At 43.1% G+C, this 20,960-nt stretch overlaps 1 protein-coding gene across 3 annotated transcripts in view; it reads right to left on the bottom strand.

Annotated features, from left to right (window-relative positions):
• Positions 1-3,163, bottom strand: part of LPAR1 (lysophosphatidic acid receptor 1) — a 64,131-nt gene extending 60,968 nt beyond the window's left edge. The window contains exon 1 of one of the 3 annotated variants that reach the window (XM_052700842.1): positions 2,893-3,163. The gene's annotated coding sequence lies outside the window, so the exon portion shown is untranslated. The other 2 variants (XM_052700843.1, XM_052700844.1) reach the window with 2 other exon arrangements.
• Between the last annotated feature and the right edge of the window lie 17,797 nt (positions 3,164-20,960).

Genomic DNA, 20,960 nt, shown 5'->3' on the forward strand with positions numbered 1-20,960 from the left:
ACAACTAAAGGTGATGCAGGGACAAAATACTGTTTACTCTATTTTCCTTTCAGTAGAACAGTGGTACACTTCTTTTCTTTAGCATTGCTTCTAGCAGTTGAGGTACAAATAACTCATTTACATGCATTTAAGCTGAATATAAGCGTACCTTATTTCACACATATGTTTGTTTATGAAAAGATGGGGAATTCCCACGAACGTATCAAATTCCAATTTGTTTTTGGCAATGACGACAGAAAGGACAACAACTTCACAGTACGACCTGTTCCTGCTCTCAGTGTGTTGTAGGTCCATTCCTGGACCATCACCAAGCCCACAAGCAATGGTTACCAACAAGTTCTCATCAGTGACAGAACTACACTCAGCATTTTGGCTGTTTTCCCCGCCAGCCATCTACGCAGAAAATGGCACACTGAAGGTGTTCACAAGTTGCTAGCATCTCACCACCTAGAGGTGCTCAAAGCCAGCTGACCACCAATGTTGCTGGGTTCTCAAAGTTGGATGGTGGTGGTCTCCCAGTGACAAAAGATATTGGGAAGAAATGCTTTCTTTTCAGTTTAAACCCTTGAATACTGGACAAAGCAAACCCAATACAGAGAGGCTATAGAAAAACAATTAACTATTCATTGAGGTGTTATTAATGGTTCATCACAGCGATGCAAAATCTGACCCTACCAAAGATCCTACCTAAGATTCAGCTCCTGATCAGAATGCTTTCCCCACCACTCCTTCCCAGATTCCCCACACGCCTTCTTTGGGACACTTACCAGAAGACCAAGCAAAAGACTGATCATTTATTTTATCCCTCTTCTTAACAGAAAATGAATTATACTCTAGTTACAAAACATTCTCCCAGAGTTACTGATGAAAGCCACGTGGCCAGAAGTGTCTTTGCTCACAGTGCTAGGATTGCCTGCTGCTCAGACATCCAGTTCACATACTGAAGCTGGGTACACAGTCTAGCATTACTTCAGTTTTGCATTGCACATGTGTTTCATCTCAAGAGCTGTTTAATCATTCCATTCTCAGTATTTGTTTTGAAGAGAGGGAAAGAAAGCAGACACCAGTCAGTATTTTTCCCCCACTCAAGGCAGCAGTTACCAGTAACTTCCCAGAACAAGGTTTATAGCAGCCAAGGGTCCAAGCAGTGCAACCTGCAGTAGGGAGTGATAAGAGCAGCACAAAACTACTCTCCAGAATTCCTGAATAGTAATTCCTCAGTTACTTGCAGCTGCAAAGAAGAACAACCACAGTGCACGTGGAATAGCACAGCATGGGACGGTGCCAGTCTTTTCTAAAGGACAGCATCTGATTTTGAGTAGCTGTATGTAATAAAAACAACAATAAAATTGAGACACACCAAACTACCTTCTGAGCACTTATCAGGTAAGGAAAAGTGCACGGCACGCCTACAGCCTGCGCTGCAGGACAGACCTTCAGCTGCACCTCTGCAGGCAGCATACTGCTTCAGTCCATGGCTGAAACTGCCAGCACATATTGTTTTAATACTGCTCTGCCCATCCTAACACGGGAGTAACGAGGCTGCACGGCTGCCAGACTGAAACACGACTCTCAGACCTGAGAGTGACTCACTTCAGACCAAATGGTACAGCACACCAAACCTGACTTCGCATGCCAGAGCCTTTCTTTGAAAAGATACAGGAGCAACAGTCTCCAGCAGTCTAAGGCAGCAGCTGCCCCGCTGCCCCAGCACTTGGGGAGCACCCGCTGCCTTTGGAGGCTCTGCCTTGAATCTTCAGAAAACAACAGGAAAAATGCAGCAGTAAAACAAAAAAAAAAGGAAAGGAACAGAAGTGGGGATTAGAGAGGCTTCTAATTTATTCACAGACGACTTAAATGCAGGAGAAACCAGAGAGGTGTGAGCTTGTTTCAACGAGAAATCCACAAGAAAAGAAAAGAAAAAAAACAGATTAGACATTCCAACACTTTCCTGCTGAAGGGCTATACAGAAGACTTCTCATATGTTCTCAAAGGAAGGTTTTTCTGGGTTTTCCCACTGCAGGTCTTTAAAAAGAGTGAGGAACGTAGCGGGTCCCCCTGGTCCACCTCCCTCTCACTGCAGTTTGCAGGCGGCTTTGTCCCGGCGCTCCCCTCCACCCCCCGGCACTCCCTACCGCTGCGTTTGCCATCCATCCTATCCCGTCCCGCACCTCTGCGCGGACCCGCGAGGGCAGCTCCCATCCCACCTCCACGGGCCCATCGTCCGAAGGACCGAGGAAGTCAGGAGGGAGAGGTGGCAACCATGTTTAGTTCGGACTACTTCCACTGCCTTAACTCGGTACAACCAGATCAACAGAGACGTAACGGAGGGAGAAAGAAAAAAAAAACAAAACAAAAAACAACAGAACAGAACAGAAAGGACCCTAAGTAACCGAACAACGGCAGCAGTGTTAGTGCCCCTCAATCCAACAAGTGCCCATTATTCCCTCCGGGCCAGCTCCAAAGACGCTCATCCCGCAGGAGCGGCTCGCTTCCCGCACACTCACCGACGTTTAATCCACTTTCCGAAACACAGAAGCAACCGCGAGTGGAGGGGAAAAGAGGCACCGTGGGCGCGGAGCCGGGAGCGGCACCCCGGGGCGGGCAGGGCGGCGGGCGCTTACCTGCGGGGGCTGCGCGGGGCTCCGCGGGCGCGGCTGGAGGGAGCGCGGCTCCGCCGCCGCCGGCCCGCAGGGAGGGGGGAGGAGGAGGAGGAGGAGGAGGAGGAGGAGGAGGAGTAGGACGAGGACGAGGAGGAGGGACGGGGAGGAACGGGACGCGCTGCCTCCGCTCCGCCCGCCCCCGCCGGGTTGGAGCCAGGTGCGGCCTCGCGAACCCCCGCCCGCCCCGCTGCAGCCCCCCGAGCTGCGCGGCGAGGATAAGCGGAGCTACCTGAAGTGAGGGCCGCGGAGCGGTGTGCGGATGGGCCCGGAGCGAGCGGGCTGCTCCTCCTGCAGAAGTGCCCGAAGCTCCCGCCGGCGTCTGCAGCGAGAGTCTGGGAAGAACGCTTTCAAGTTGAGCCTGTCCGCGGGGTCAGCGAAGCCGTGCAGTTGGAAAGGGACAGGGTTGCAGGATGGATACTTTTACAGGCTTAGAGGAGTTGTTTCTGTATAGAAAAACAGGTTCAAGTGACTTCTTTTTTTCTTTTCTTTTCCTCGTGAGTTGTCCAATAAGGTCCGATTTAGTTGGATTGCAGTAGCATCTAGAGGCCACTTCTGCATGTGCAAGCGTCTAGTGTAAAGGCAGCGTATGCTGCAGAGATTCAGTGCTCGGTGGCTGAAACGGTTTGCTGCTTCCACACTCTCAGTGAAAGACTTCTTAGAGAGGTTACTACCAGCTAAACGTGCCGGCTGCACCTCTGGCAGCGCTTGAAGTTACTAATGAAGGACCCAGCCCATTTAAAGCACTCACTGTGCTTCCTTGGAAACCAGACACCAGCAGATTTATTCCTGTGTTCAAGGCAAGCTACTGAGCATTGGCCAGTGAGCCCAGGAAGGATATTCTGTCACAAGCTGTAATACCTGGCTTAGCATCTGCACACTGTGTACCGGAATAGCTCTTGATGGCTGTTCACACCCTGCATCCTGTCTGGACTGCAGCTCAGATTGCTCAGGTGTCACCTCTCCCTTTGGGGAAGATCGAAGGTTACTCACATGGCTACTGTAGGCAAAACAGGTCTTCAGAACATAAATGTGATTTCTCCACCGCTATGGCAATATGCTTTTCATAAGCGGAAAGCTTTTCCTTGGCTGCACAGTGAGATGGTGCAGGTAGGAAGGTGCTTTATGTAGAGAGCTGCTGCTTCTGTGTACTGGATATCTCCACACCTCCATAAAAACAGTGGGATGGTCACTCAGCTTTGCTGGTCGGTAGCGACTCTCTAGTTATACAGGAGAACAGCAGTCCTGGCTGTGCTGGTGGGAAAAGGCTGCCTCACAAGTGAGATGGAATTGTAGGCAAAATGATGGCATATGTTAAAAAAAAGAGTATTTTTTAGTACACAGAAGTGATGAAAGTTGGAGGTGTTCACAAAATGTGCAGATGTGGCACAGAGGGACGTGGTTAGTGGTCATGGTGGGGATGGACTGACATTGGAGATCTTTTCCACCATTAATGTTTTTATAATTCTATGATCTTTCTATTTGCTTTGACTTCTGTTAGTAACTTCATGCAGCCTTGCCGAACCCTGAAACAGTGACTTGTTATCTATATAGAGCCCGGGTAATTAAAGTAATCAACTAATTCTCATTTTCTGACTAGAAAATGTAGGCAATCTTCTGAAAGTCGTAGAAACAGGCAGATACTGAGGCTCATGTGGCTCCATGGAGTTCAATGAATGTAACTTCCACAGGGCTTGGCCGTGCCGTGCCGCAGTCTGTAGCGCGTTCCTCTAATCACATGCAGATGTACTGAATTGCATTAGATAGGGAAGCAGTTTCCACATCCCTCAGTCTGGAAAAGGCGTCTGTTTCCAGAACAAACCACACAAGCTCCATGTGCCTGATTTTGTGAATTGGTTCAAATCATAAATATGCTGAATGCGTACACGCATTGATCTGTTTACATTTAATTCTCAGCATTCATACAGTTCGAGTGTCTGCAGGATTAGTCATACAAAGCCCTGAAAAGTTACACATCTCATTCCAGTTCAGCCCTGGCCTGGAAAGCACCTCTGGTGTTTTTAATTAAAAAATAAAAAATTGGGGAATTTACAGTTAAGATGTGTCTCTGGCACCTCCCTGTGCAGCACAGTGTGGAGTTCTTCTCAGGGTGGATAATCTCATTTCAGATTGGAAATACGCTGCATCTCAGCGCAATGAAGGCTTTGAAGGAAATGGTAACTGTGAACACAATTACTGGTATCTTAGTGACAAAAAAAAGGTGAGCATTGGTGTCTCTGAGATAGGAATGACAGGAGAACGTGAAAAACAGACTGGGGATAAAGAAAAAGCTTTCCTTGTCTAGATGGCCTTTAACGGTCATTTCCAAATCAGTGCAATCTATATGAATCTGTATTTTCAATGTACACTTTCAATTGATGGGATGAAATGGCCTTACAAGTAAACAGCTATGAAAAATATTCTGATTTTCTAAAATACTGCAGTCCATTGTGCATTGCATGTTATGAAGAGCAGCTACAGCAATGTGTGCAGAAAAATATGCTCCCTGGAGTTTCATATTCATTTATTGTGTACTTAATTCCAGAACCCCAGTGCTCACAAGTGTTTAAAGAGGGTGCAGAGGAGTCTGAGCAAATGACAACATTATCTCACAGTTGGGTGTGTCCTGCTCTTCTGAGCAACTTCAGGAAGATTGAAGTCTTGCAGAAAGCAGAGCTATCCCAGTGCGTGGTATCTTCATGTCACTGCACTTCTGCCCTGATTCTGTGTTTGTTGTAGGTGTTGTTATTTTGTTGGAATATCATTTACTCCCTTCTCTTTCTTCCAGAGCTTTGGCAACCAAGAATCACTAACAGTTTTCCAAATGGTGCTATGCCCACAGTGAGATGGGGAAAACACACTCCCCAGAGGAGACGCTTAGGGCTGGAGCATTAACTGGACAAAATGGATAAAGAAAGAACTTGCAATATTAGCTGAACTGTGAAGAATTTGGACATATTCAGTTAATGAAAGTTTTTGCTTGAAGGTAAGATTGGGTCATTTATGTCTGCACAATAACAGCCTCAGCACAGAACATATGAATGCCAGATGGCTGGAACCGTTCCATTAATGAACTGATGCTTTCATTGTTCTGAATTTGATTTTGTAGCTTTTTGCTTATAATAATTTGATTGCACCATTAGAAACCTTCAATAACCTCCCGATAAATTTTTCAGTTCTCAGAATGCAAAAGAGATGTTTCTCAGCCTCTGCTTTCCACCGATTTCAAGTAGAACCCGCAGGTGTGCAACACCTCTGGCAGTCAGGCTGTTTCCTTAGTGCTGCCATTTAAATAATGTATGCAGGACCCAGGCACAATGCACTCTTCCCAAGCACAGGTAAATTCATTCCAGGTGATGCTCTGTCAGCAGGATTACCTGGTGATAAATGTGCTGGGCCAAATAAAAAAAAAAAAAAGAAAAAAGAAAAAGAAAAAAAAAAAGAAAGAAAAAGAATGATGGTTGTGTATTTAGGGAGAAATTCCTTCCAGATATGTGAAAACAGAGGAATGATGTCAGGCTCTGGGAGATACAGTCCTCTCCTGGAACATACACTCCCTTTATTAAATATCATTTGTATTAAAAATATCTAGCTTCCAGGTTTAATTAATGACCAGTCCAGGAGCTCACTCCTTGGGTCTCTTATCATGGGCACATTCCTTTTTTCTTGCTTACACCTCCCTGGTAAGCTCACTCTCAGCTCCAGCACTCAACTCCATGCTAGATGCAGCTCTACCATGGCTGTAGGGCCATTCATTGTCACAGATAAACCTGTGTATTTCTCTGTCCTCAGTAGCTCATTTCTGATCTCCACGTGTGAGCAAATCTTATGGATAGGGAGCTTGGAAAAAGGGGGAAAAAATCTAAATATTAGGTTAGCTGCATGTAAGAGTTTCCTACCAAAGCTAGGTTTCTGCTATCTGCTTACTTTGGAGATGCTGGAGGAACTGCAGTCCCTACTGTCAATGGTAAAGCCAGCTGTGTCATTTCCTCTTTTACTTCCATGCCAGTTCTTTGAAAGTTGACTGCTTATGCAAGGTAAAAAAAAAAGGAAAATAAAATTTTAAAAAGTGTGGGAGGACAGAAGGAAACCCCTCTTTCTGCACGGAGGAGTGTGGATGTGGAGAGACCCTTGGAGACATGCTCTGCTTGCTGTATTCCATAGGGCCTCCTTTTTCACCTAGCTCCCACACCCCTCCCCTGAGGTTTTCCTGGTTCAGATTTTTGGAGTAGGATCTCGCTGAGAAAGAAGTGTATGAGAGATGTTTTGGTGGAGGAGACATCTCAAGGCTTTGCACAGCACTGCGGGTGCCAGGTTTTTGTAACCCAGAAACCCACAGTGCACCCTTAGGTCTGCTCTGCTGGCTGCTGGTGGGAGATGGTGGCACCCACCAGTCCCTGCCATCAGGTTGGCCTGCATGCTGTGTGAGGTGTCCCCTCTCTGCCTCCCTTAGAGGAATGACTTGGGGTCAGATTGGCCTTCTGAGTTAATTATTAAGACCTGGCTGCTGCTGCAATCTGTTGTCAGTTAGGGCTGAATCACTGCTGGCATTTACAAACCTACATATAATGTCTGCAGCATTTGTTTGCAAATGTTCCTGACGTTCCTTTGTGCTGCCTTTGCAGGGTAGGCAGAGTAAGAGCAACACTGATAAACAAGTAGAAAGTATTTGCTTAGTGTCAATGGAGCTGGGGAACAGACTTCAACCACTCAAGCCATTTTAAGCCTGATGGAAGCCTAGCCCCATAGTTTTAAGAGGTGAGCACACGTTCCTTCCTGTCACCTCTGCTCTTCTGAGCAGTTGTCAGAAGTTTAGTGGTTCAGATTGAGATATTTGGATGTCCAGTTCTCATTTCCTTTGCTAGGAAGAAAGTGTCTGCAGAATTGGTGAAGTTTCATTAATTTCCATCATAATTCACTGGAGACATTCTCATTCTGATTGTGACATCTTCAGCACTGATAGAAACCTGAAATATCTCCATTTTTCACTTTTGAATTGTGCCATGAAACAGATGCACCAACCTTTTGTTTTTCAGTTTCGTTTTCAGGAGCAGGAAGAAGGCACAGAAGGATGCACAGCTCCAAGGGGACCTGAGAAGGAACTGAAAAATGAGAAGACTGAAAGCCAAGGACTCCCCACACACCAGCCCCCTGTGCCACTCTCGCTGTACAAAGGGAGGAGGAGCTGAGTCAGAAGCAAAATGTCTATGAGGGTTTTTTTTGCCTGTTTTTATTTTTCAATACGAGTTAGTTATTAGAAGCATGCTCAATAGAAATATTGAGTTTTCCTGACATAAATTTTTTTGTTTGTTTGTTTTAACTTCATGATGGAAAGCAGAGGAAAAAAGCCCACCAGGTTAATGATTCCTGTAGTTTCACTGATGGAAGCAATGGATGTCATGTTGTACAGGGCTAGGTATCTGAATTAAAGGTCTTACTCTACAATGGCTTAAGACCTTCAAGTCAAGAATATGTGGATAGATTTTTTATGGAAAACATGCTTTATTGGTCTCCAGTTTTGCACACGAGCAATGTGTATAAAAGGGATAGTATGTGGCACGTGTTGCACAGGAGGTCAGACTGAGTTTTCAAATATCAAAATTGAATGAGAAGTTTGATTCTGCATGAACCTGAGCAAGAAATACCCTCCCTTCCAGAAATCATTAACTATGTTAAGTGGAAAGGAAAAAAGTGTGCTGCATTACAGGAGCAACGCTGACCTTTCCAGAGGTTAACAGGCAGTGTGCAGAATGGAGATTTTTTTGTTCATTAGGAGGAAATATGAGAGTGTAATTAGAAACAGGCTGTAGTGTATGGTTTTGCATACTACTGCTATTCAAGACAGCAGAATAGAGAAAGGCACCCACTAGTTTGGAGGCTGAATTAACAATTAGAAGTTCAACAATGAGTGATTAAAATAGGCCCTTTATTTATTTTGCCCCAATAGGAGTTAGGAGTCTGATCTGCAATTGTGTGTTTGGGTTTAATGTCAGTTGAATAATGGCAATTTTAAAAATGTGAAGTTTTGGATTATTCGATGGTACAGCGTAATGGAGAACATACACTGCTCGAGCATTCTATTAAATGAATACCACGAAAAGAGGCAGCAGGAAAATTATAAACATACCACTGGAGACAGATCTATTCAGACTGTCCTGGAAACCTGTTCATGGAAGAATCTGAGCCAAAATTTGGTCTCCATCTCAGCAGCTGTGCACGAAGGCTAAAAGCAAAGATATTTCCCTCTCTTTGAGGTGGGTCCATAAGCCCTGTGAAGTTTAATGAGAATATAGAATCATGTACTCCACAGAAAGGTGGAGGAATTAATTATACGTTATTAAAATGCTCAAACGGAAGCCTGGGCTTTAGCATGTAAAGCCTTCACAGATACAATGAGTTTTTTAGGTTTTTTTCCTTCTTACCAAAAGTTCTCTTGAAAGCTGTGAAACACTGAGGTTGGGTAGGATGGAGCAGGCCAAGGAGAAAGGCTACTCAGCATTATATACTGAGAGCCCTACCTCTGAATGGCAGTGCTTAAGGTACTCTAAGTAGAGGCTTTAAAAATCTGGCCCATCCTGACTCCTTTCTGTGAAGGGCTACCAAGTCAGGAAGTGTGCTTCAAGCCAGGACTTTAACACCATCTCATGGTAACAGAAGCAAATCCTCACTCAGACTGCATAATGGTTGAATCACTGGAAACAGACGTTCACCGTGCCTCTTTCCATTCAACTGGCATCTACATGACAAGGTTCATAATCTGAAAACAATCAGATATCCACCTCCTTTTCAGGCAAAATCAAATGGGTATCTTGCTCTATGGTCACAGATCTACCATCCCAGTGATGTATCTTTGTTTCTGACGCATAACAAAAAACCTGTGTTTGACATTGTTAGGAAAATATCAGACTGCAAGGACAAGAATGTCTATGCTAGGGACCAGTTTTCCTTCTTCGAGGTGTGTTAGAGGGCTATGAACAGCCAGATGACCAAAGTGAAACCCACCTCTCAACACAGGTTCTTCCTGGCTGAGGGAGAACACAGGTAAATGGTAGTAAGCCTTCTTACAACCCAGACCAGGTGAGTACCTGTCCCCATAAATAGTTGTATAAATGAATTTAGCTGCTTTCTTTTACCAGACCAACAGCACATCCCCATTTGGGGAGCTGGACAAAGTGGCCATTTCTAGGGCTTGAGTGTCTTGTACACCCTGCTCTCGTTTAGAGTACAGTGCTTCATAGAGGAGGTAAATATTTCTCCTTTCGGGAGAGGAAACTGATTGCAAGCATAGAAAACACCAGCTTCCAAGAAAAAAAGAACACTCTGCATGCTCCCCTGTTGGTGAATGGGAAACAATGCTGAAAATCAAGAGGGAGTGCTAAATAGCTGAAGGTTATAAACCTTTGGAAAAATGCTATGGCAAAATACTTAAAAATTCTCTTTATGAAAGGACTGGTATAGTGTGTAGACTTTACATTAAAAAAACAATTTGTATGTATAGTGTGCAACATAAGGCTTTTGAACACCGTGACTTATTGCAGCTTCATGAATGGTGGTAGAACAGCTTCTAAATTTGTCTCATCAAAAATAATGCTCCCAGCCTTGTTGCTCTTTCTTGCTTTTTGAGCTGTGACCCATTCCCATCCCATGTGATTCACTCAAACTTCTACTTACTAAAATCAGTGGAAGATTACATTTTGTGGAGACCTAATAACTAATGAGAAAAAAAAAACACCAAAAAACCAAAACAAAAACAACAACAACAAAACACAAAACAAGTTATGTAGACAATGACAAGTTAATGCTTGAGGTCAAGATCAAGTTTTCAGTGTCAGGAGAGGGCTAAGGTGATTTATGCAGCTTCTGCATAAATCTGTCTGCATGCCAAGGTAGCATGGCATGTGACTCCCATTAGCTCTAGAAAGGAGTATGATACTGCAGAATCCCTCACCTTCAAACTAACAGCGTAGCCTTATATTTCAGGATATTCTTGGGAAGGCTGGAGCAATGTGCTCGTTGTGACACAGGGTGAGTTTCCAGATGCTCTTTTGGTCAGTCAGTCAAGCAGGAGCTGTGCACAGTGCTGCTCCTCAAATTGCAGCACTCCTTATGCTGCTTATTCTGCAGAACAAATACTCATGCTCCCCAGGATGAAATTTAAGAATAAAAGGCAGCAGGACTTCCTTGCACGGCTTTCTACTCAGAAGCTTGGCTTTTGTGATGCTAAAGATTTATTGGCTTTATTGGATTCCGGGTACAAGGTTTTTCTCTCAGAGTAAGGGACTCCCCATACAGAGCACAAAGAGCGTGTTTCAGTATCTCTGGTATTATGAGAATATTTCTTCCTTTCTCCTTTCCCATGCTGGTTGGTTGGTTTCCATCCTGCCTTGCAGGGACTACCAAGAGCAATAAATTTACTTCCCTTCTTCCCATGTATAGAGGCACAGAGCCTCTTTGGGAGAAGGTGCAGAGCAGAGCTCAGAAAAAAACTCTGACATTAATCTCTGCATTTAGCAAAGGATGTAGTGCCTTCCACTTTCCTTTTAAATGCTCCATTTAAAAGCATCCATACAAAACTTGGTGACAGCAAAAGCAGACGTTGTAAATTGTCTGGCACAGAGACAGTTTTGACAAAGTAACATCTGCTTTGAGTGGAACCCATGGGCATTATCATAAAAACATGTCAGTGCTGTTGAAACATTGCCACCCTATGGATCCTGGTTTGTCAGTCATAGATAAGTCCTGGGTTTGAGCTTCAAGTGCACAAGAAGCCCACTGATATTGCCACTGCCACTGGCCACATACGTTGCTACATACTCCTATCAGTGCAGACATTGACCAGGTTTGCTTAAGTTCTGGAGCAATTTGCACAACCCTGCCATGATGCTACAGACATGTACAGGTGCTCCATGATGACATCAAGGCCACCAGAATTGTCTCTTTTCTTGCTGGTAATGGATACACCACATCTGACATCCAGCTGTTCAGGAGACAGCACCTGCACCTGGGGAGAAGAGTGAGGACATGAAGCCTGGGCCTGTGTGGCACAAGGAGATTGATCTCCAAATGCAGCATGGTGCCTGGGCTGGGCTGAGGGAATGATCCCAGAGCGGCTGGGGGCCACTCTGTGGTGCAGCAGCAGATGTGGAAAGTCAGGAAACCATTGAATAAGCACAGCTGGAATCCATCAAGTCTCCTTCCCAGCCTGCAGCAGGCCTGCAAGTAGGCTAACTTTGCACGTCCCCCTCCTCTGCCTCAAGTAGCTAATTGTTGGGGATCACTTGGATGGGGATTTGTGGGCCTGAAAGTAAAGGCCCAGCAATCAATCCTCTTTAGATATCTTCATTTGCGAATACTGTGCTGAGAAGGTGGATTTGATGGAATTACATGGGGTGCAAGAGCTGGCAGCAGGAGTCCGGGAAGCCTGTGTGCGGCTCTGAGATTATAAAGTAGCGATTTATGGAAAGGCTGTAGAAGAAAACTGAGTTTTGCTTAAACAAGTATCTGGCTTAATAAAATTTAAAAAGACCTTTTGTCTGCATCGGTTTCATTGTTTCATCTTGCAAGCAATGTTATCTGAAAAACAGGCAAAATTTCCGTTTAGTTCAAGGATAGTGGCTGTCTCCTCCTTTCAGTCCTCTCTCCACTGCAGGAATTAGGGAGCAGCGCCACTAAGCTGTCTTTCTAATCAAAAGGTCTTTTTTTCCCGTGCATGAGAACCCCCTCTAAGACGAGCACTTCAGAAGAGAGCATACTTCTCTGTCATTCTCTGTCATGAGTATTGCCTGCAGTTAAGTTCTTGGAACAGTCTCCATGCATGAACGACTTCCTGTGACTTTGAGAGGCAAGCACAGGATACAGAAAATCAGTACTAAGGGTGCCAGAATTGAGCATCACTAGCATAACTGGAGAAACACATTGCTCCGTTATGACAAATAAATGTATAAATAAATGCAAGTCATACATTTGTCTTGGTTGGAAAAGCCACCAGGAAATAATTATCCACCTCTGCTCTTTTGTTTAATCTTGATCTGAGCAGCACTTCCCTTTCACTGGGCACAAGCATTAGGCTGCATGAAAGCTCATGACTGCTCAAGTGTTTGCCTCTGTCAGAAGGCTATCTTTGACTAGCTGTCCACTTAACCTTCACTGCAGCCTAGTCCCCTGTTGGTGCGTCTGGAAATTATTTCTACTCTAGCAGCACCTGCATTTTTTTCTTCTTCCCAGTCTTCACCCATGGACATCAGGACTGTACTGAGACAGATGCATTTACTGGAACAGAAGAGGATCATTTCTATAGCTTGCAATCTACATAAGCAAGAAATGCAGGGAGTAGGAGGGAAGGAAGAGTTATATTCATCATTCACAGAAGAAGACTTAGTGGTACGCTCAAAGTTGTGGAAATAATTTCTGTTGGATTTAAGAATCAGAAACAGGAGTCTGGAGATCAGAAGTGCCAGAACTAGGAAAGTAGACTTCAGCAAAACTTGCTCAGCTCTGATTAAAGGATATAAAGCACACCTTAAAAGTAAAGCCTGAAGTATTGTATGCTTGACATAAATCAAAACATGAGCAAGTAAAATCCCTCTTTTCTCAAGCCTAGATTCCTTATGCATGTGCAGACACACACGAAGACGTAGTCAGAGTTTAAGTGGGTGAAGCTTGGTTTATTCCCCTGGAATTCTGCCTGTTTATATAGGGCTGAACTAGAAGTATTGTGTCTTTGACAACATGCTCCATTAATATTTTCTTGCATATGCATCTGCACCACAATTTCCAACTGTTGTCTATTCCTCTGGTTTTCAGTTGTTTAAACTTTTCACCTTCCTGCTGAGTTCCTAATGGAACAAATTCATAATGCTCTGGTTTCTAGTTTGGCTTTTTTTTTTTATTATTTATTTTTCTTCTTCCCCCTTCCCCCTCCCCCCCCCCCCCCCTTCTTTCTTTCTCATCTCTATTCTTTCATTTTTTTTCTTCCTTTTTTTTCTTTCTCTCTTTCTCTTCCTTTTCTCTTTCTCTATTTCTCTATTTTTCTTTAATAGTCATAAATAATGTTCAACACATTGAGCAAAAGCTTTAGGGGTAAAATAGTGGGGCTAATACTTTGGTGCTTCCTCAGTCTGGGGTTCCTCTTTTAGTTTCAAGAGCAGAATCTGCAGAGCGAGACTCAGCAGAAAAAAACTGACAGAAGGAGCCATTAAGCAGAAACAGAACTCCTGTCTTTTAGCCAGAAGGCATTATAATTTCTGTGACAAAGGAGATCGTATTGCACTGTTGTTCCTACAGTCACAATAAGAGGAACAGTCAGTTCTCAGAAATATGTGATTTTATTTTAAGCAGTTTTGCACAGCGGAGAGAGCTGAGCTAACACTGCAACTAGCCTTCTGCAAATAAAAATCAGGAAGAAATTTCCAGGGTCAAATCCTGCTGCCCTCTTTGGTCATTCAAAATACAACTGAAGGGTGCTAGGGATAGCATGCCATCCCGGTGTGACTACGTGACTACATGCACCCTCCCTTGTCTGCCTGAAATTGACCTCCAGAAGCTTTTCCACAGAGCACAGCAGTGGAAAATGCCTGACCAGTTTCTTCTAGTATTAACATTAATCTTTAGTCCACATTATATCTTGTTCCTACAATAAGAGAGGGCATTAACACACTCTGTTTAACATAAAGCAGAAGCTAAAAGAGCTATGACATGCTAACCACCTCCTAGACAGGTACACCTTTATGACCCCAACTTTTCTTCTGAAACAGGGTCTACACCTTCTGAGAGGGAGGAGGAACACAATGGAAAATGCAGAGTAGATACAGTAGAAGGCAGAGCACGTGTTGGAAAACAAGGTCTTGAAAAAAACTTCCCTTTTACCAGGGGATGTGTTTGACAGGAGCAAGAAAAACACACTGAAAGAAAACCTGACATTATTCAGAGAGAGTACAGTCCAAGCTGCTTGCAGGACAACTAGATCTCAACCCAGTGAGCAAGAACTGGAGAAACTGACAGACATGGAAACTTTCTGAGGAAAGCTCATTAAAAAAAACTGGAAAAAAAAAGAAAAAGGAAGCAGTCTGACAAAAACAATGCAAAAAAGGTATGTGAAGAGATATTGAAGACCTAATGATTGAGGCAGATATTACAGTAAAGTGGGAGAACATAGAACTTGGTGCCAAGTGACAATCTGTAAGACAAGAATTGGTCAATCAAACCTAAGGTGGAAACACTCTCAGATTTGGGTAGACAAAAAGGGTAACAGACCAATAAAGCAAAAATCAGAGAACTTTCAAAGAAAATTAAAAAATTTGGGAACTTAACCCAGATATCGTTAATATCAGTCCAATAAAGATGTCAGAAACAAAAGGTGCAATTGCAAAGATGAAAGACAACAGAGCAGCAATTGAAAAACGTCTCAGCAGTAATGCTAATGATATGTGACATCTATTAAAAGATGACTTAAAAGATGATGTGGTGGAGCTCATCAGCTTCATCAGCTGAAAAAAGAGATCCCCTATTGCACTGGAAATGCAAAGTTACTGTCAAAATGCCCCCAGCACATGATCACGGCAATGGATATATCTGGAGTTAAGTTATAAGCAGTTCTTAGTCTGAAAAGTTTCCTGCAAGGGCTTCACCCCATGGGATAAAAGAAGCGGTGGAAAGTTTTGAGAACAGCTCTCTGTAAACCAGACATTTCACTAAGTCACTGAGAGATGTATGCATAAATCCCCGGCTTTCAAAACTCCCAGAATAACTTCAAGAAATCTTTGCTGTCGTGTATATTTTGGTCCCGGACAAATTTGGTTGCCATTATTATTAACACTAAGAAAAGGAAAAGTGAAGTGCTATATCAGAGAAAGAGTAAACAGTGGTTTGGCAGGAATACTACTTTAAAAGGTGGATGCATTGCTCTTCCACTAGCTCTTGCATGAATGGATTATGGGCTTTTTCTTGAGCAGTACAAATCCTAGCACATGTGGATTGTCAATAGTTCATAGAATCATAGAACTGTTGGAGTTGGATGGAACCTTTAAAGATCATCTAGTCGAACTCTCTTGCAATGAACAGGGACACCTACAGGGACATCAGATTGCACAGAGCCTGGTCCAGCCTGACCATGAATGTCTCCAGGGACAGAGCATCCATCACCCCCCTGGTAACCTGTGCCAATGCCTCACTACCCTTATTATGTAAAAACTTTTTTCCTTATATCAAATCTAAGTCTTTTAGTTTGAAACCATTTCGCCTTGTTCTGTTGCAACAGACCCCTCTCAAGAGTGTACCTCCTTTTTTCTTCTATCCCCTCTTTAGATACAGAAACGCTGCTACTGGTCACCTCGCTGCCTTCTCTTCTCCAGGCTGAACAACTCCAGCTCTCTCAGTCTGTCCTCGTTGGAGAGACGTTATTCCTTGGATCATTTCTATGTCCCTACTGTGAACATGCTCTATCAGCTCCAGGTCTCTCCAGTACTGAGGACTCCCCATCCAGATGCAGTGTTCCAGGTGAGATCTCTCCATTGCAGAGCAGAGGAGTAGGATCACACCGCTCACCCTGCTGACCACGCTGCTTTTGATGCAGCCCAGGATATGGAACTGAGATGACCTGGACTTTGTTGCTGACATGCTACTGAACAACACTTCTGTGGAGCAATGGATGAAAGCAAAACACGTAGGTAAGGAAAAGAAAACCAAGCACAACTCAGATTCAGTTATGCCCAAGAGATTTTCCTCAAAACATGGCTGATCAGCAGGCATAATCCTGATTTTTTCTTTTTTTTTTTTTTTACCTCAGGAGTACAGTAAAAACCACAGAAAATTTTGTGCAATTAAGAAAGATAGGAAAGGTGCCTGCAATAGCATTAAGTAGAATAGTATGCAATATTAGGCGCAAAATACAGAATAGTATTAAAATCAAATATGCATATTCACAGAAGCAAACAGAGAATTTTGAAATCATATTTAGTCTGCCCAATGGGGATACATGGAAACTTACCAAAGTTTTAGATTTGAAAGTTTTGAGGCTAGAAGACTTCATTGCCAAGGAGAAGTCATTTCACCAGCCAGAAGGAACATCTGGACATACCTGGAGCATGAGTGCCGAATGGGTCAACATTCAGTCTTCCCTAAAAGCACCCAGTGGAAAGCCAGAAGAGCAACAAAAGAGGGGTGCATAGGAGAAAACTTTCAGGAAGAATTTTTCCCAGGGAGGACAGATATCTGTCCACAGCTTCAGTGTGGACAGAATCAGCACTTAAGGGGAAAGCAAAGCTAAAGAGAGAGGGTCCCACACTGAGTACCACCACTGCTAATGAGAAGACACTAATTCACTCCTAACAGATGTCCTGTGTGTAACTAACTGCCACAGAGAGTCCAGGTTTTCAGGGCTTCACAGGAAAAAAGTAAAGGCTGTTTTTGCATGACTGCATGGAGCTCACAAACCTCCAAAGATTGTTCTTTGGAAGAGATGAAAATAACCATGATTTAGAGAAGAAATCTCTAAGCTTTCTGGACAGATAATGGAAGGCAGCTGTTACATTACATGGGATGTGATCCATGATCACACCTCTTTTATATGCTTGACATGTCCAGGACTTATCTGAAGGGTGTAATCCACTGTAAATTGACTGCACAGTGCGTGTGCAGAAGTAAATTCTTCCTGCACACTTTCAAAGGTCTCTGGGAAAAGCTGCAGGGGACCAATACCAGAATAACGCATGCAAGTTATCCATTTCTGTCCTTTTTTTTTTTTTCCAAGGTGCTTTTGAATAGGTTGGATGCATTCATCCTAGGACCCAGAACACTCCATGTCCTACTTTTGCTGGGATTCTGTGACTGCTACTTATTAACATAGCAGATTAATTTCTTAGTTGTAAAATAATACCAGATCCAAATGAAATCTACATTGCAGCTATTGTTAGCTGACTGCATTGTGTGCTTTGCTCAGTCACAAGCAGTAGGAGCCTACTGCTTCTCCTGGAGGATGCCCTTATGGGCCTCCCTGATTTTTTCACCACTAGGAACTGGCAGGTGAGCATCCATACCTTCACGGTTGCTCTGCAGCATGGCATTCAACCTTTGCTGCCACTCAGATGTTTAGCTTACATAGCAGTACAAGGATGGATGCACACCTACTCTGACTGATTTTCTGGTAGCTCCCCAGAGCAGATTTGGGATATGATGCTCATGTTTTTCAATTCATTTTGCAATTACTTCAGTGCACCAGAGAATCTAAGTGCTTACCAACATACTGAGAGTTGTATCAGGGTCCACAGAGCAAGAAAAAGGTTACATGAACCTTTCTTCTCATGTTCCTTACCACTGGAGGCTGTCAGGACAAAGTAGAGATTCTCAATCAGTGGATTTTGATTCAAGGCTGCCTCCCACAATACAGACAGAAAGCATTTACAGATGCTCCCAGTACAATATTCAAAGGGTGCAGCAGGGGAATACATGGGTGAACATTTGGATGTAGGACTTGTTTTTTCTGTTGTGCTGGGTGATTTTCCTTCATCAGCTTGTTCTGACACAGACAGCAGGCTCTGCAGAGATACTAGGGCTGCACTTAGAGAGAATGAGCACTGCACACATTGGAGCAACCTGCAGAGCTCTGTTAAAACTACTTGCATTGCCAACAGCCATAGGCCACAGGCTGGCTTTAATAAGATAAATGTAGAATCACAGGGAATGGCAGGCAGTATTTTTAATGAATGTTTTCTTGGCTTTGAGTTTTGTCACTTTATGGAAACTTAGGCAGCATAGAGAGAAAGAAGGGGAACTCCTCCTGTTTTGCACCGTTGCTTTTTGCCAGGGACTAATCATCACTCATGCACTGCAGTTGTATAACTTATTATCCCAAATTTAATTAAATCCCTGCAATCCTTAGAACTCTGTGCAGTTGGGACGCCAGATTTAACCATTGTATTTAATCAGTCAGCAGCGGAAGGAAATTCTTGCTAGAAATATGCTCTGAATCTCTCAGCCTCTCCTTGTATCTTCCAATACCCAGTTTCTGCAATGAAGAAAGCCTTGCAGTTTACAAGATGAAGTCATGTAAGGATCCTGTCTGCTTTTCCTTCATGTGAACAGCATCATGGGAGGCCATACTCTGCCACTCATGACTCTGCATTAAACATAGTGTATACATAGATTTATTTGATCTCTCTGGCTCGCCCTGTCCTTGAAGAAGGAAGCTCTTCCCTTCTTTCTTTCTTGATCTTCACCTTGAAGGGAACAGCTGCTACAAGCTGAACAAAAGTGTCTGTTGCATCCACATAGAGCTATTTCTTATGTAACCACATGACCTCAGCTGCTTCTGAAACTTTGTGCTGTAACAGGACTGAAATGGGACTCCCAAGACATTAGAATAAAATGAAAAATGCCCAAGTGCCTTAGTATAATTTCTATATTCAGTCAGAAGCTGGGAAAGTTAGAAAGGGGCTGCCAATCATCAGCATGAGTAACTGTTGTAATCAACAGATTCCTGCACATCTTTCTTTATGTCATGTGCCATTTTTCTCCAGCAGAGCAGCCATCCCTTTTTCTTTCTTTCATCGACTAAGAACGATAGCATTTTAAAGAGCAAGTATGTTAGCCAAAATTGTCTCAGTATTCTCAGAAGTGAGAAGAGTAAAGCAGGCCCAAATTTTTTCGTGCACAAAAAAAGTTAGAAGTCTGCTTCTCTGGATATTGTTTGTCTCAGTGATGCAGTCACTTTGGTATGAATCTGATTGATTTCACAAATAAAGTAACAGAACTTTGGCTAATGTACACTAGTGCTATTGTGCAGCGAAGTAGAGAAAATAATTGAAGATGGCTCCTTCTCTGTTACCCCGGGTGGCTCTTGAGTGCTGGCTAGACTGAAAGCCAACAAAAAATAATAGTTTTGTCACTAATGCATCCAGACATTACTCTAAGTTCAGATCAGGAACAGTACAGTAAAGAATGGAGGTGACACATTTTTCAGAGTAAAGTCACATTCCAGGCAAAGAAAAGATGGGGTAATCTCCGTACTCTGAATTGTTAGCAGAGACCAGATGACTTGTAGGAACTGTGAGGTAGGAACTGTGATTGTGAATTTGGCTAACCACAACTTTAAAGTAATGGAAACATATAAGATTCATGCAAGTAAACACAGAGCAGAGGAGACTTGCGCCACATGAGGGGGTCATGGATGTAGTGAGTGAGTTTCCTTCAGCACTGAGCGGGTCAGTTGTAACAAGTATGGCAAAGCACAGTTCCACAAAAGCTTTTCACACCATTTAAAATCTCACTGCTGCATATTGGAAAACAGGTGAATGCAGGTTTGTCTCTGAGTTCAATACAGATTTATGTATAGCCTGAAATAATAGTCATGCTCAACATTGGATTTTGGTTTGATGAAGCACTAGGTTGCTTAATAGATCCTTTCATCCTGTAGGACTGGGTTACAGAATATAAATGCAAGACTTCTTTTTAAGGATTTTCTATCAAAATAATTTGGCTGGATGCATAACGTGCTCCCATCTGACAGAAATAACTTATTTTTCTGTCTCCATATCCCCAGCTTGAAATTACACAAAAAGCTCAGAAAATCTTGGGAGAATTCCATATTTATATCATGGAAGGTTTCCCCTTTGAGAGCATTTCATTTGTACTTCTGTTAGAAGTCCAAATTTATCTTTATTTCTTTGTCTTCTTTTCTTCCAAAATTCATGTCAAAGTCTTGTGGAGAATGAGATACACTGGGAGCATACAGCTATAGCCTCTATCCAAGGAATACTTCAGATAGATAGTGCTGGGAAGGCTGCTAGTATGAAAATAACCTCAAAAATTACTCACTCACAAATCACAACTGAGTAGCTTCATGGCTAATGATTTATGGAATATTCCTTTGCTCCTCATCTAACTGTAAAGAAAAAAGAGCTGGAGTTCAAGTCACATCAGATGATTTTACATGCTGTTGCTTTTGTTAATACTAAAAGCCTTTTTGTAGATGAATTTTATCTGGCTACTGAGCAGACATGGTGAGCAGTTCTACTCAGTATGAGGTAGGGCCTCAAGGAAATTTTTAAAAAGTAAATTAAAATGGAGAACATTTAAGAAACAAAGTAGAAGACAGAATAAAGGATGTAAGTGAGGTAGAAGTGAAGAGATAACAGGATGGAGAGGATGAGGTTTTGTATTGCCCCTTCCAGGAAAACTATTTAAATTTCTGCAAAATCATTTATTCTTATTACAGTACAGTACAGGATTGTTTCCATCTAGTCTGGTTTCCCACCTTAACCTTCTGTCCTCATCTACTGGGTGTTTCTTGAATTTGAATCCTTGCAG

Source organism: Tympanuchus pallidicinctus, unplaced genomic scaffold (genome assembly GCF_026119805.1).
Source record: "Tympanuchus pallidicinctus isolate F22 unplaced genomic scaffold, pur_lepc_1.0 scaffold4, whole genome shotgun sequence".
In the NCBI taxonomy this organism is placed as follows: Eukaryota; Metazoa; Chordata; class Aves; order Galliformes; family Phasianidae; genus Tympanuchus; species Tympanuchus pallidicinctus.